Genomic DNA, 16,275 nt, shown 5'->3' with positions numbered 1-16,275 from the left:
AAATATAGCATACTGATACTCTGCTACCTCTTTACCAGTTCTCAGAAATGTGAAAATTAAAGATTAAAATGAGTGAGAAGAAAATATTTGAAAGTCATGCATTCTGAAACGTGTAAGCCCATGAAAAAAAAAGTTTTCAGACAAGTGCCTAGAATTGTGGTTTGGAGACTTCAACCAGGTAGCAAATGGTTCATTGTGAAATGCATTCAGTGGGATTGTGTTTGCATGGTTCCTTGGGCAGCTTCAGATTTTATTCTATGTCTGGCTGACCAGCTAACCTGCAGACTATGAGGGTCACAACCACTGGGTCTTGAATGGTCGGTTCTGTCTCTGGTGGGCCATGTCTGATCCTGTGGAGCTGAATGAAGCAGTCCTGCATGCAGTGCTTGTCACCCTTGTGTACTGGAGGTCAGGACCGGTAAAGGTGTATTTGCCCATCCATTGTGTTTCTTATTTAGACCTCTGGGACTGTTTCCTGTCTCGACAAAGGTCTCCAAATGTGCAGTATGCCAAAGCCTGCATGTGAAAAATGTTAACCGCCTCTTGATATATAAATATGTAGCTGACATGCTGATTGTGAAGCTGTCAGACATCAAGAGGTTGAATGTTATGGAATGAACCCTCAGAAGTCTACATTTAAAAAAGATTGGGGCTCTTCTTGCCGCCTAAAAAAAAGGACAGTCTAACTTAATGCGACAGTCTTAATGTAACAATCGAACTTAATCTTTTTTATATGTCTTTATTCTTTTCACACCAAGTATGTTTTTAGGACTAAGATTCGCTCAGTTTTAAAATACAGTGATTTGATTTTCCACTTAAAAAAATAAGAAATGCGCAGTTTGTGTGCATCTTCTTTATGACACTGGCATTATAAGAAAGAAGCTTCAATTTTTACGATAAACACAGTGAGACACATCAATTGGACTAAGTGAATAGCTGACTATCTGCTGTTGTAATTTGTTTCTTAATTTAGATGACCGACAAAGATGAAAATAATTTATAGTGGTGTGTAAAACCCTTTAGTGAAATCCAGATCGGTTTTGTTGTGTCTGGTGTTTCTTTATAAACAAAGAAAGACTGAATTATGAGTCTCTTGAGTGGATGTATGTTTTGAGAAGGTAGTAACAGACCCTCGGGAAGGTCAATATACTGTGCTCAGATAAATCTCAAAGAAGACAGCAAAAAGGAATTTCGGATGTGGCCTCATCTTTTCAACTTGTTTTGTGTTTCTGACCATTCAAATGTGCTGGCCTGCGTGACCATGACTGTTTGGCCTTGTCAAATGCTGAATCATGATCTGGCCCTTTCTGTGGCATTTGAACCTAACCTAGTGCCTCCTCTAAGACCCAGCACCCTGGCCTCTGGCTTGTCCAGGAACGGAAATTTTGAACTCAGACTGCAGCTTCGTCTGGGCTGGACCTCTGTCTCTCCCCCCCTGCTGACCCATCCCTGCAGTCTCAGTTTTCTAGGAACACTTCAAAGAAGGTCCCCTGGGAATGGTATTACAACAGGGACTTTTAAGGAGGTTAAGTTTTCGTTTAGGCCCATCTCCAAGAACAGCAGCATTTTTTTCCATCTGGCTCCTTTTTTAGTTTTTAAATTAACAGCTGGTATATTTTTAAGGAAAAGAAAGAGCAAGAGGTCACCCCTGCTCAAATAAACCACTGAAGCATTACAAGACCTTTAAACCTTTGTGACCAGTGGCCTGCCATCTCTCACTCTGTCATGTTTAAAACCAATAGCCGTTCAATCCAGCATCCATCAGTGTTGCTTTTGAACAATGACAGATCACTTTTTCCTGACTCTCCAGATTCTTTTCCTCCCTCCTATTTATGGTAAACGCCCCCAACAACAGCTGGGTGATGGGAATTCACAAGTTAATCAATTGCTAGTTAAGAGCTGTAGCACTTTCTTTTTTAACCATCTGTAAGCTCACATTCATTTTCCAGGCTAATTTTCCATGAGCTAATGACCACACTAGGTTCTTTGATAGCGTCTTTGAGGAGACTGTCTTAGCACTTCCAGAAATGGTTGATCTAAATATGCTGAAGAACAAAAGCAAATAAAAAGCATGTGAAGATAGCAATAAACATAGTATAAATCAATAAAAAAATCAAGTCTGTGAGTAAAGTTGTAGGTTTATATGGGAAATTCATTGTTTGGTTCAGTCTATGAATGTAATAAAATTGAGGACACCACCTATACCGTAATGAAACAGATTTAATGAAAACTGATGCCTAGTATCGTGTGTGCTGTGACACTTGCCTGAAATCTATGACCGATATTCCATTTCTTGAATGTTGTGGGGTAGAAGGAATGTTTGTGGATTCCTGGCTGTGTGTGTTTGTATGTGTGTGTGTGGGGGGGTGGGGGGTGGAAATGACCATGCTGGAAAACAAGCTGCATGAGTTCACCAAATTGCAATAACAGTGGAAGCAGGACTCGATGATGTCATCCATGTCCATGTGCAGCTTGAGAAGGGAATTCATTTGGTGAGAATGTATTTTAGTTTTTGTTTGCGAGTTTGGCAAATAATCCTATCTTTTATTATGTTGATGAAGATTGGGAGATGCACCAAAACACAACAGATTTTTTTACGTTTTATTCCTGTGTTGGAGATTTCCTTTCTTTGGAAAGCAGGATCAGTTATTCCTCAGGGGATACTGCAGGACCTGCTGCCTTGTGGAGTTGTCTCATTCTTCTTAGATTCTTCTTAGATGCTACACATCATCCCGCAAAAGTTCAATAAGGCTTAAATCTAGTAAGTAGATTCCATGGTATGACTAATACATATATTATAATTAGGGCACATTGTTTGCTTTCTTTGATTTTGACAGGTTAATGCTGGACTTACTGTGTATAACACTGTGCTCCTGTGAAGGCTTAGCATGTCTCTTCCTCCACAAGAGTGATCAAGACTGATGAATAAGGATCTGGTGGTGAAGGCCAGAATGAGTATTCTGCCAAATATGTTGGAAGATATATAAGATAATGATGGGGACACTATACTGTAAAAAGGCACCAAAATAGCTTCATCACTCTGTTCTCCTCCCCACTGATTGCTGACGTGTGGTGGGCATACACTTAGATAGAAATGATTTTCTGGACACTGTACTCAAAGCGCTTTGCAGGTAATAGGGATTCCCCTCCACCACTACCAAGGTGCACCCCCACCTGGATGATGCGATAGCAGCCATAGTGCGCCAGAACGCTCACCACACATCAGTTATTAGTGGGGAGAAGAACTGAGAAGTGATGCCAATTCATAGATGGGGATTACTAGCAAGCCATTATTGATAAAGGCCAATGGGAACTTTGGCCAGGATGCTGGAGTAACACCCCTACTCCTTTCAAGAAACACCATGGGGTTTTTAATGACCACAGAGAGTCAGAACCTCGGTTTTACGTCTCATCCAAAAGACAGTGCCCTTTTACAGTAAAGTGTCTCTGTCACTATACTGTACACACAGACTGCAGGGTGAACACTTCCTACTGGCTCCACTAACACCACTTCCAGCAGCAACCTTAGCTTTTCCCAGGAGGTCTCCCATCCAGGTACTGGTCAGACTCACACCTGCATAGCTTCAGTTGATTGCTAGCTGGGAGTTGCAGGGTGGTATGGCTCCTGGCTCTGTCATGCTAGTGATTTGCAAAGGTGCTGAAGATGAACAGTCTGGTCTTTTCTAACAATTTGCATGGTAAATATCAGGTACCAGGACAAGAATAATAAGTAACTTTACAGGTGATCCTTACAGATGAGAAATGGTAGTTCACATTGCGATGATTTTCAACCAATTGCTGCAGCATTCAAGCATTGACCATCCTGAGTACCTGGTTCATTGCTGGAGTACAGCTATCTCATCTTGTAGATGAATAGTAGAACTCATTATTGTTTTTCTAGTGCCATGATGTGTAGACTGCACATGCATCATGTCATCTGCAAAATGTGCCAAATAGTATTCCTCAGTGTTCCTGCCGTGTGACCTTCATCTTCTCAGAAACAATACTAACAAAATCTGTTTTCCACCTCTTGAAACATATCCTATAAAAGATATGATTTATTTTCATAAATTAGTTTAGATTTTTTGCAAAATCAATGAATCAGTATAAATAATGTACTGTATATTTCTTTTACTGGAATAATGCTCCTTGGTGTTCTGAAATCATGTTTATCAAGTCACAAAATTGGCATTCACAGCCTAAATCTTTTTTAAGAGCTAAACAGGAAAGAAGGCGGTACATTTTGAAAAATGGACCAATATACAGGACCAATACCTTCAGAGTATTCTGTCAGCATTTCAGCTGTAAATGAAAAAGGGAAATGTTCACTAAATGTAGTGACGCATTTGTTTTTTTTACAAGGGAAGCCCATGTTTCATCATTTGTCTTGTGTCTAACTGTGGTACAGTATTTGCTTCATAGCAGTTTTTCTCTTGGGGATGATTGCCCTGTCTAGAAGTCTTAAAAGTTGTTGAGGACAGCTGGCTTGTGCTTTGAGCACACAGGGCTGAGGACAGTTAAGGAGTTAAGGGACTGAGGACAGTTCCTTAATTCTTAGTTGAGTCTGTGAAAAAGCGTTCCAACTCAGTGGATATCCTGTACATGGCCAAATTTGCCAAATCACTGCTGATAGATGTTTTTGCTGCTTGACCATGTAACCAGGTAAATATGCGTATATTGATGGAACCAACAACTAACTTTGACCTCTAAGCATTACACTCTTCCATATTTAAACACTCAGACACAGTTTTTGTCTTTTCCAGCACTGACAGCAATAATATGGGCTTGATGCGTGAATACTCTGCACGGAAGTGAAAAGGTCAATAAGGTTCTACGTTTCCATCTCTAACATGGATGCGTGCCTTAAGTAGTAAAGAAAGAAAGAACTACAGTGAAATCCGAGTAAAACATTGCTAAGGATTTTTTTTAACAAATAATAAAAAGATTAATTCCTGTGCATGCAACGTATTCTTCATTAATGGCCTGAATAATTTAATTCTCAGATTTGGCAACGGTAATCACATTTTCTATTACAAGAGGAGGTACACTAATTTATTTTTTTCCTTCTTCCCAGATTTCACTCTGCAGGTGACAGTGCCACTGTACTGATTAAAATGTGTGCCATGCTGAGCTGTGCTGTAACTCTATTTCCTCTTTCACCCATTTAGTTGTACCGCAATGCATGTGTCTGGAGTGCAACAGCAAAAAAGTCAGTAAAAGAAAGAAAAAAAAAACATTTCAGTTCAGTTCTTCTTTGTCAAAAAACAAACTAAAAAATATCAGAAAACCGGAAACCTTTCAGCTGCAAGCACTAACACTCACCTCCCCTGCCTGACTTCTCTCTGGGACCCTCTGCTGTACGTTATTTCTAACCCTGCCCACCTCGTTCTCCGACCCCTCTCCAGTCAGACGCTCACACCAGAGAGAGGGGTCGCTCCCCTGCTCTGCTCCACTGTGGCTGCTGGTTTCAAACGTGGCTCTAGGACTGCAACCAAACAGATGATAATATCGTTAAGGAATCACAAAGATCAAGAGATGCCCTGGAAAGGCTCCAGACAGCCAAGATTGCTGGGTTGCTCTGTGCAGGGAGAAACCGTGAGATCAGTTCAAAGCAGTAAAAATCACCACCTTGGGTTATTAATTAAAGTTGTTATTATTAGCCTCTGCGTTCCAGTATATCTGAGCGTGCATCATGCTAATTTCCTTTTGGTTTCTCAAGAAACAGATACTGTGTAAAGCCAATTTGTATCCCTTACACTTTCCATGTTAGTTTGTTTTTGTATTCACACATAGCTTGAAACGGCTATATAAATCATTTATTTTAAAGTAGGATGAATATTACGATTTTTGTGGTAATACTTTAAAGTATTAATAATGGATCCAGATTCTTAAGGAATTGTGATTGAAGATGACAGGCACAACACGTGAGTATCTTAGGTACTTCTTCCGATTTTTATCAATATGACCGAGCAAGACATATTGATACCAAGTGATGTTGGTCAGGCAATGATAGCTAATAGCTCCAAATTCATGATAATTTTCAAATGAATTTCCCAGTATTTTTGTGTGATCATTATTAACATTGCTGTTCTTATTATATTCATCTAATAAAAGTGATACACTGATACTGTGATTTAAGATATACCAATACTATTGTTCGTATTGCACATAATCATATTGCATGTAAACAATGCCTTGCTTCACTTATGTTGTCATGATTGAGCAAAGATTTACAGTACTTTACGAAACTGTGAAATATAAAGTAAAAAGTACAATTTAAAAATGGTGCACTATGCAGCAGAATAGAATGTGTGAGCTAATCATATTACAGACCAGTGAAATAACAATAACATATATTTTTCCTAGGACCTACATTATTTGTATTTAATACACATATGTATATTAATGTAGCAGCTATATTGTAATTAGATAACATAGCAAGAAGCATTTTTATCAGCTAAAGCAGCTTTCTACACAAAGGATGCACTTATAATTGTGTCCACATTTTTAATGCTGCAAAACTGGATAAACAGTCCCATTCATTTCCTGTCTTAAGTGTCATAATGAGCGTCAAGCCTCTTAAGCAAAAAAAAATATATTCACCAGCCAAAAGCATTAGCAGTAAAAAGCTAGTAAATCTCCAATTAATGAATCACTACATCATTTCAAGGCACAAATAACTTAAAAAGCATGAGCTGCTCTTCAGGCTTGAAGAATAAAAAGCCAGCCCGCTTGGAATGAATTGGTGGAATTGAAATGTTACAGTCCACTACACTCCAGGAGAGCTGGCCCTGCAGTGGATAACCCCTGAGAAACACGGACTTTCTCCCTGGTGCCATCTCACCCAGAGGGTGCTGCCCCGGCAGGTTAAAGCTGAAGGATGACTTTCAATGCCATGCTCATTAAATGTTTGAGGACTTTCGTCAGTGGCTGCTATCACCTGTAACAGCAGGTCCTGCCATGCTTGCAGCTGTGGGTGATCACTCCAGACAAGTTTGCCCCTGAATCCTGTCTCCCAGAGAGGAGACTAGCTGGGCATGCACGCCTACTGCAGGGCTCTGACCGGAAACAGTATTTAAACAAAGACAGCAGAAAAACAGCCTCTTACTTTCAGATCATCGGTGAGCAAGTATACCGACCGCAAGCACCTCTTCGTTCAGCCGGTTTAAAGTTCTAAAATCTCATTAAAGCCATGGCCTCCCCAGGCAGTTGCAGAGCTCTGACTCCAGGAAAGGCTTTTTGTTTTCTGAAAGGTGGAGGACTGGAGGTGAGAGGGGAACTCACGGCTGTTCCAGCCGTCTGCGGTAGAACGATGACATACTCTTACACGTGCATTTCATTTAGCATGCTTTTCTGAAGGAAGGTTCCATTCTGTACTTACTATAAACAGCAATACTATGCCTACTCAGCTCCTGCAACAGAAAGGATAGAGGAGGGGATGAGATTGCAGATGGTCTCCTTCAAGCAACACCATGTTGGCCTTATGGCCTTAGCAGTCTTAATGGAAATCCAGTAAATTATTATTTTTCTATAGCAATAATGGCTGCATTGATTTGCATTTCATTTATCTCTTGTAGATGTTATAAGATAAGATCTCTTTATTGCCCATATAGAATTTCTTGTATTAGCAATTTGACTTTTCGCATACCCCAACTTGCTCTCCATGAGACACACAGAGAAGCTTGGGGTCAGAGCGCAGGGTCAGGCATTTATACGACACCCCTGGAGCAGTTGAGGTTAAGGGCCTTGCTCAGGGGCCTAACAGAGTAGGATTCCTCTGCCGGCCACACTATACGAACCGGCAACCTTCCAGCCACAGGCGCAGATCCTTAACCACAGAGCCACCACACCGCCGAGGAAGTTATCTAAGGATAATGGTGAGTTTATACATATATTCGTACAGAGACTGCACAGGGAACACTGTTTTGTCCCATATCCAACAGGTTTATAGTTTTAGAGAAATGAAGATGGGATCTTTCAAACATCAGATCTCCTGGAACCCCTCCCTCCCACTGCAGCAATCAGCTGACACCACAAGGTCACGTGATCCTTTCTAAACACTAAACTGACCAGAAGGTGGGTCTGAAGTTTAACCTAGGTGAAAGGCTGTCTTGTAAAAATGAAGTTTCATTACTGTTTATCAGCAAATTACCTATTTGTCTGGAGAGGACTCCATACTGCTAAATACCTCTATCAAATAAAACAAGTCTCCACCCTGTAAACCCGAAAGATCGTGACTTTTTATATTTCATTTACACAAGTGTCTTCTGTGTTTATGTGAAGGAAAGCAGCTTAGTTCAGCTGCAGAGAGGGAAAGATGAAGTGAGAGATCGCTCTCTGAGAGCTTTTTTTTTTTCTTGCTCGGAAGGAAGCAAAACGATTTTGTAAGCAACTAAAATAAAAAAAGAAAACATCTCCATTTTACAATTCATTCCTGCTTCCACCTGTGTCTTGGTGGTCTACCCTATTTCAAGATCTCACGTACTGTACATAAGCTTTTCCCCTGCCTGATACTATTTTTATAATATATATTAAATGATTGTGGGAGCCTGGAACAAGCTTACCCACAATGTTGTTGTTTTTACAGGAAAAGACTGGATGAGATCAATTAGCTACTGAAAACACAATTAGCTAGATAGGCTGAATGGCCTAATATTGTTTGTAACTATCCTTATATCTACAACCTCTCCAACAGCATCAAATATATAAACACAAGGGATTTTAAGCCTATACAAAATCCAGGACTGTGTAAAATAATGCACAGTTCCTTATATAATAATTTGGCAGTAATCATGCTGTAATTGTGATTACTTCAATTCTGTCTAAAGTGGTTTTCCATGTTCTCTGTACTGTTTAACTTTCATTATTGACTGTTATACAATGGTTCAGATGTATATGGACATATTGCACATGTTTAGGAAGAAATATAAATCAAGATTTGCACATACACATATAAATGCTGATAATAAACTGCAGATAAATGCTGTAGTTTACTAAAAATGCTCCATACCAATACTGAAGTTACAGCTTACAACAAAAGACCTTTTTTCCCACAATTTGTTGTCCAAACCCAATATGTTGTATTTCAGACTGATTGCAGTGCTGCCATTTGGATATGGAAAAATGGCTGTTTAAGCTGTCCCGGTTTAATATGTAATAATTAATGGATGGAGGGAGGAGAGGAAAAAAGGAAGTTCAGCCTTAATGGGCCTTTCATAGCCTTTCAAGCCACTGGTGATAAATCTTTCACAGGCTCTTGTTTAACTAAAATCCAAACCCCATTCAACTTCACATCCATCAGTGTTGGGCTGAAAGCGATGACAAAGCACTTTCAATTATGCCTGTAACTAACTCTAGGAGCAGTTCATCGCCGGCCCAGCGCAAGGCAAGGAGAAAACGGATGGAGCTGAGCAGCTCACAGGGCTTCATTTGACCCGACCTGCATGAGAGGGTGTTGCATTCCGGGGGCAACAGGGCGGCTGTCCAGCCTGCAGATCCAGCGAGCATCCTGATTTGCGCATGCTGTCACCCCTGCGAGTCTGATTTATTGGCCTGACATCCTCTGTTCCACCCATGTGGTATATCAGCTGTGGCGCAGAGGCTCCTGTGATAATTAGGAGCGGATGCCTCTCTGTGCCTGGTGTGTCAGAGCATCCTCTCAGCCTTCTGTCTAGTCATGAGAGCTGTGTGTTGTACAAAACCGGCCGCACCGCAGTCCTCTCCAACAAAACTGCATCTCCTTTTTTATTCACAAAGATTTGTTTAATTTTTTCTTATTTAACACACAATGCTTTTTGTATCCTGATTTGTTCATTCTTTATATCTGATAATACTTATGCCAATGTTATAGAGTAGCTGACGGAACTGAAAAATAACACTAACAGTATAATAGCATTGCCTGTGCAGGATTGGGCCAGCTACGGTATGTGGACACTGCAGATCCCTGTTTATTCTAAAATACAAATTTGATGTTATGGAGATATATCAGAATTTAAAAGACAGATGAAATTCTAAACAAAGCAATAAAATCACTCCCCTTTTACCTTGTCTATTGCCTAAAAAAAACCATTCAAAACTGCATTTCTGGCAGTGGAAGAAGAGGCAATTTGACTTTTTGAAGGCTGTCCCTCTAATGTCAAGAGCATGTAGTGTTTTCTTTCACACCAAAATGGAAATGTGAATTAGTTTAATCAAAGCTGCATGAAAAGAAGCCTTCTTTTCACAGTAACCATTGTGAGCTGCAGATATTTCAGTAGTTTTTTTTTCATTTTCTGTGTTATATAAACAGCACATGGACTAAGTTTCCACAGAGAACGCTCTGAGGTCTGAAGACCTCAAGGTGACATGCCCTCCAAACAATCTACTTTCTCACCATAGTCACCGGGTATGTGACTTTTAGACACATACTTAAGGCAAATCCAAAAACATAACACACTCTAACTATTCTGCCTCTTTCAAATCCAAAACACAAAATCACAAGCAGATTATTTCCAGGCTGAGCTCTAAAATACAGGTTGCCTGCCTCAACTCAGCAGACTCCCCGCCCCCTCCAACAGCGATGACCTGAATTGGAGAAAGCCCATGGCAAAACAAATCACTTGCGATTAAAGACTTACCAACATTTTAATAGCTGCTGTGTTTGTTCGTCAGATCATACTTTATTTGCAGGTGTCAAAGTTTTCCAGCAGCCTTAGGCTTCCAAAACCATTAATTGGCCAATGGAGAGATAGTTCAGACTCCATAAGTGCCTGAGCTCATGTGTTGCTGTGAACTGTAAGGTATCTCTCCAAAGACAGGGTGAGCAGGTTATGTAGGCCTGTAACAAATATGGCACACTGGCCAACGCACAACACTTCTGAAAACTTTTATTTCATGCACATTTCATGTTTGGGACATGACCCTGGTACACAACTGAAGATCTAGACTGCTAATTATTTTTCAGGCTAGATAACTGAGTCTGAAGTAAAAAGGCTTTGCTTGTTGACCTAAAGAAAAGCTATAAGAAATGCACAGGAACTGCTGTCTGTGAGTGTTGCTGATTACGTCATCTTCCAGAATTGAAGCAGTTTTTTTTTTTTTTTCATTTTCGCAGAGTGGAACTGAACAAACTTGCCTTGGCTTTTAGTTTTTGAATCCTGGCACTTTGTCTCAACTTACCTTTCGTTACTTGTCCGGACTCGGCTGCTGCAAAGAAAAAAGAAGCTAACACAGAGGTCCAACTTTGTGTCAGCACTGCCCGCACATCCCGAGATACACTTTCTGTTCTTTCAGCCATGAAGGGCTGTTTTAAGATTTCCCCTTGACTCATTCATTGAAAGTTCTCTGTTCTTGCTGCCAACCATGCTTGCAAAGCATTTGGGTGTAAAGAAAATCCTGCTTGTTTTTTAAAAATGTTTTAATTTGTAGATAATACGTCCTCTTTCAATTACTTTTTCTTCATGTCTTAGTTATACCAGTTTGTTGTCTCTTCAGATATTTAAATGACATAGCAATAGTTAAGTTACATACTGTAGTAATGGTGGGGGTGTCACGGGCCGTAGAGTTGTGTGGGGGGTGAAGAGTACAACACTATTTTTTACAGAGGTCAAAGTGGAATTTGTTGTAGTGGATGAAATAAACATTCTCGTCCAACGTTATAATAAACAAAAAAAGTGGACTGAAATGACATCCTAATAAATGGGCTGTTTTTAACTTTAAAGAAACCATTTTGGCTCTGCCAGTTACCACCTCAGCTCCCCCATCCTACCCCTGCATTAACATCACACAGAGCACAAAACAACCCAGTGAAGCAGAACCAGACCTGCAATCCTCACTGACCAATGGCTGTAAATCTTTCACTTTGTCATGTTTAACTAAAACCAATACCTATTCAACAGCACATCCGTCAATACTGCATGGAGAATGATGACAGAGTAGTTTCAATTGTACCGTATAACAACTTACTCACCGCCCATTGACTGCAGCTTTCTCGCTGCTCGCAAACTTGCTGCTTGAAGGGCGCTCAATGGAAGCTGCCTATGTAGCAGCTGTCATATCTTTTAAAAAAGAAACCGAGCATATGAAGTCAATGCACTGCGATCTGCCACTTTCGAAACGCATTCGAAAACCTGGTAATCAAGGGAGCTGTCTGCCTGTTCCCTTGCTCGTAATTAGTAATCTATCAGCTACTGAATGTGTCTGTCTTTGTGTGTGGGTGAGCGGGGAAGCTGTAAAATTCTGATAAACCTAATTTTGTTCTGTTTTTTTTTTTTTGGGGGGGGGGGGGGATGTGGTGTTCATTGCATTTTATTTTCAGCTTACAGGATCTTTAAATATTTTAATTCCTATCAAGTAGGAAAAAATAATAACCCCAAAACAGCACTTTCAGACATTTGATGCAGACGGTTGCATGATGACTGTTACTTTGACCCTAACACTTCCGGTGGTATGACACAAATTCTGTTCTAAAAGCAGAACAGGCTTAAAATATGGATCACTCATCACATTTACAATATGGAATTATTTCTAGATTCATGACTTTTTTGTTGTTTAGAACCTTAAGCACTGCAAGACAAAAGAAGAACACAAAAACCTGATTTCACCTTCCTAAAATCTTGTCTGGGATGAAGTGTTGTCCTTTTCATGTGGCCTTATGATTGCTTTTCATATATTCCACCTTGATTATATTTGTCCCCTCTGGTGTATCTATGACCAAGACTCTGCCTTGGATAAACCTGTCCTCCGAGAGAGTGGATCAGAGGGATTCCTGTGACAGAAGCCTCACACTAAGTTAAACACTCAATAAGATGGGTGTCCAGCCTGTTCTGTCAGATCTCTCCTGTTGGAAATGCCTGCAGTGTGTGAGTTGGCTGAACACAAACCCCTATTTGCAGTGCCATTGTACTTTCAGCAGCCCCTGCAGTCAGAACCTCCTAACCTGCTGTGCTCAGAGCCAGAGTCTGTGCTCTGTTGCACACACATTAATATGCACAACGCAGCTAATGAGCTGGAACTTCTAATGCCTTGTGTTGCCAAGATGGAAAATGCTTTTCAACACCTTCTCTTTGGGGGGTGCCACCCTGGGAATTTTATTTTTGTGGTGCATGCAAAATGCACACACATGTTCACCCCACACACTCAATTCTGAGCAACACAGGATGAAAGGTAGTTAATTGGGTCAAAATGTTTGTATCCGCAATCTTTGCAAATTGCATGCCTTATTCTTAACAACAAATTAACTTTACACTTTATTTATTTTATTTGTAGATATTTTTGATCACTTTATAAGTATACAGATGAACTAGAAATGACCAAAAGTATGCTTTAAAAGAAACATGGTTTATTAGTGTGTCCTGTGGTGCAAATACTAGCACTTCTGTATTTATATATGTATCTTTTTATATATTTGTATATATATAACATCAAACTTAATAGAAATTGAATCCTATTAACATCCTCTGTCACCTTTTACTTTTTAATTAATTAGGGGGAAACTAGGCACACTACTGTATGTTCATCTGTACAAAAAAATGTATTTCTTTATACGAATTGTTGTTTAACAAAACAGCAAAGGTTGTGTTATAAAAACACAAGCATGGTTTCTTTGCGGGTGGTCTGGTAGTTACGGTACCCCTGCGAAGTACCCCTGCCACTTAAAAGTTTTCATTTTACCTGCGCCAGTGCTCTCCTGGTCCTCCTGCTTTCCAAACAGCCGAGCGCCTCTATCATCCTACACCCTTTTTTCTGCTTGACAACCTCTCAATGAGGAGCTGTCTGCCAGAATGTGGAAGAGAGAACAGCCTAACAGCATGAGATAAAGATGATTATTATATCCTTCTTATTTAGTTTGCGGTAAACTGATACCTATTAACAAATGGCTGTCAACATGTTAGCAAAGGAGAGAGGAAAAGGGAGAGGAAAACCGACAGGGAGGGAGGTGGCATGTGAGAGTGTGAGTGAGGTGGAGTGGGGGAGTGCGGTGTTTTAGACAGTAGGCTGGAAAACACAGGATTAATAGAGCCAGGACAAGTTTCTACTGTATTCAGCTCCATCACAGTTATGACAGACCCAGAATGTAAACAACTGAAGCAGGAGGTAACTGGGGAGTACAGGTGCCTTCCAAGACCCAGAGGCTGGCAGTGGTGATGATTATTAGCGTGAAGGACATTTCAAAACAGGGCTTTCAAATGCTTTGTCTTCATTTAGGTTGTATGGGTCTAGACCTCCCTCCCAGAGAGAACCATGAGATGGGTGGGTGTGATGAAATGACATGGGGGAGGAGGGACTAAGGACAGAGCAGAGACAGAAAGCTGGTTTACAGAGCATTATTCATTTTGTCCATTTTAGGCACTTTGTTCTTGTGTTCTATTCATTTATTGTTTTATCTCTTCTTCTCACTTTAGGAACAAAGGTAAATAATACGATCGCCCAAGATGTTTTCAGATGTCTGTCCTGCTGCCCTTTCAGCCCAGGCAAGGAATTTCTCCCGTGCTTGCATCTGAAAGAGTTTGAACATTCGTATCGGCCGGCCATTCAGCTCAGCACATCTTGCATCTTTTCAGCACAAGGATTTATCAAGCAAAAATTTGAGAGTGTGGAAAGTTTATTTCTGAAATATTTTTCACACCATCAATGTATTTCAGGTGTGAAATTCCAAAGCTCGAAAGAAATGAAACTACAGTAAGCTGATTTGGCATTTTACAGACCCACAAGGCTTATGGTGTGTAGAAATGTATCGTTGAAAAAAGAAACACACTAACAGCAAGACTGGGGCGGCTATCATTTTTAAAGTCTGACTAAAGTTGTATTTTTGGGTAAGCTTTGGATATAATGTACCTAAACAAAATTAACCCAAGCATTACGTGAAAATATAACTTTGTAAAGTACAATATTTCCATATGTTTTCATATATGGAAATATTTCTTGTTCTCCCAATGACATACTCCTGAACAAGAGACATAAAACAAATACTTGTACATTTGAAAATTACCCACTTCTTTAACTTTAGTCTCTGCCCAATGTAAGTCAGGGCTCCAACACCTCAAAATATCAATAAATACTCCTTGGGCACTGTAAACAACAGCTACATTGTTCAGGATTTGTTAGAATGTATACAGTAGCTCAGCACTACCTAATGATGTGATCATTGTTTGTATGCAATATGTAATGCATACCAAATCAATTTCTTTTCCATATGCTTAATACCAGAGCTGCGGTCACCTTAATCATGGGTTCCTGGCCTTTGTGGGACCCCCAAAGTTGCTGGTTAGCCATTTACTTAATTAATTAATTGACTAGTGGCTTAATTGAAATCATTGCAAACATTTTTCTACTCCAATGTTATAGATCTTAAGTTGCTTGTGAAACACGGTTGTTGGTAGGTAAATGCCAAAATATTTATGGAATGAAAGCAAATCAAGATTTCAAGCGGTTCCTAATGTTAGTTTAATTAATGGTTAAATTATGCAACTGGAATCTCAGCTGAAACACAAACCAGCAGGGTACATGGGATTTCCATGGCAGGGCTTGCCGATCCCTGGCCTAACTGGTACTGTAAGTGGTCATGTTTCAGGGGTTATAGGACTAGATTTTGCTAAGGGTCTACAATTTTGCATTGTGTGGCACTGTTGAAAAGCACAGAAGTTCAGTTTGATGGTGATACCAAAAATTCCCCTTGTACGGTACCATATACAGTTTGGAGGGAACATTGCAGCATCCATAATTGTGTGATCCAGCATGCTCTTTGGCACATCAAAAGCGTAGTCATCTGCCAGTGTCTTTCACTCATAACTACACAGGTGCATGTCTATATCTCAAACTATTGTGGAGTCAAACATAAATAAATATAGTGAAGAGGAGGCAGAAAAAGTGCTAAGTGTAAAGAGTTAAACTTTTCAAAGAATATATGTGACAATAAACATATACATAATTTAATATGTAGTCATGTCTGTTTTCTTTAATGCACAGCAATTTTATGAAGAAAGCATATGGTGTTATGAAAGGTTGGCTTTGTTTTTAGTTGAACCAAATACAAGTTGTATGTTCTTATGTAGCCCTGTGTGTCCTTTCTGAAATAAATTGTTGCTTTAATTGCTGATGCGATTCTGAAGTGCTCAAGTTCCTTCTTCACACGTGCAACCTACAGTATAAGTAGGTGTGTATTTAAAATGAGTGTGTATGGACAACAGTATAAGTGATTAGTTTTATCCTTTTGTCTATATATGGTTTCCAAGCAATTAAACGTATTCCCATAGAAAGGAATTATGTCCCTATTGTTTTAAAATAAATCACCAACTG

At 39.9% G+C, this 16,275-nt stretch overlaps 1 long non-coding RNA gene across 1 annotated transcript in view; it reads left to right on the top strand.

The window, feature by feature from the left end:
* LOC148659300 (uncharacterized) overlaps positions 1-15,912 on the top strand; it is a 46,185-nt gene extending 30,273 nt beyond the window's left edge. The window contains exon 3 of the long non-coding RNA XR_015940413.1: positions 14,382-15,912. This is a non-coding gene — a long non-coding RNA (uncharacterized LOC148659300). The remainder of the gene's footprint in view (positions 1-14,381) is intronic.
* The last annotated feature ends 363 nt before the right edge of the window (positions 15,913-16,275 follow it).

This window comes from Lepisosteus platostomus, chromosome 7 (assembly GCF_059453375.1).
Source record: "Lepisosteus platostomus isolate fLepPlt1 chromosome 7, fLepPlt1.hap1, whole genome shotgun sequence".
Classification (NCBI taxonomy): Eukaryota; Metazoa; Chordata; class Actinopteri; order Semionotiformes; family Lepisosteidae; genus Lepisosteus; species Lepisosteus platostomus.
This window is presented reverse-complemented; position numbering and strand designations above follow the sequence as displayed.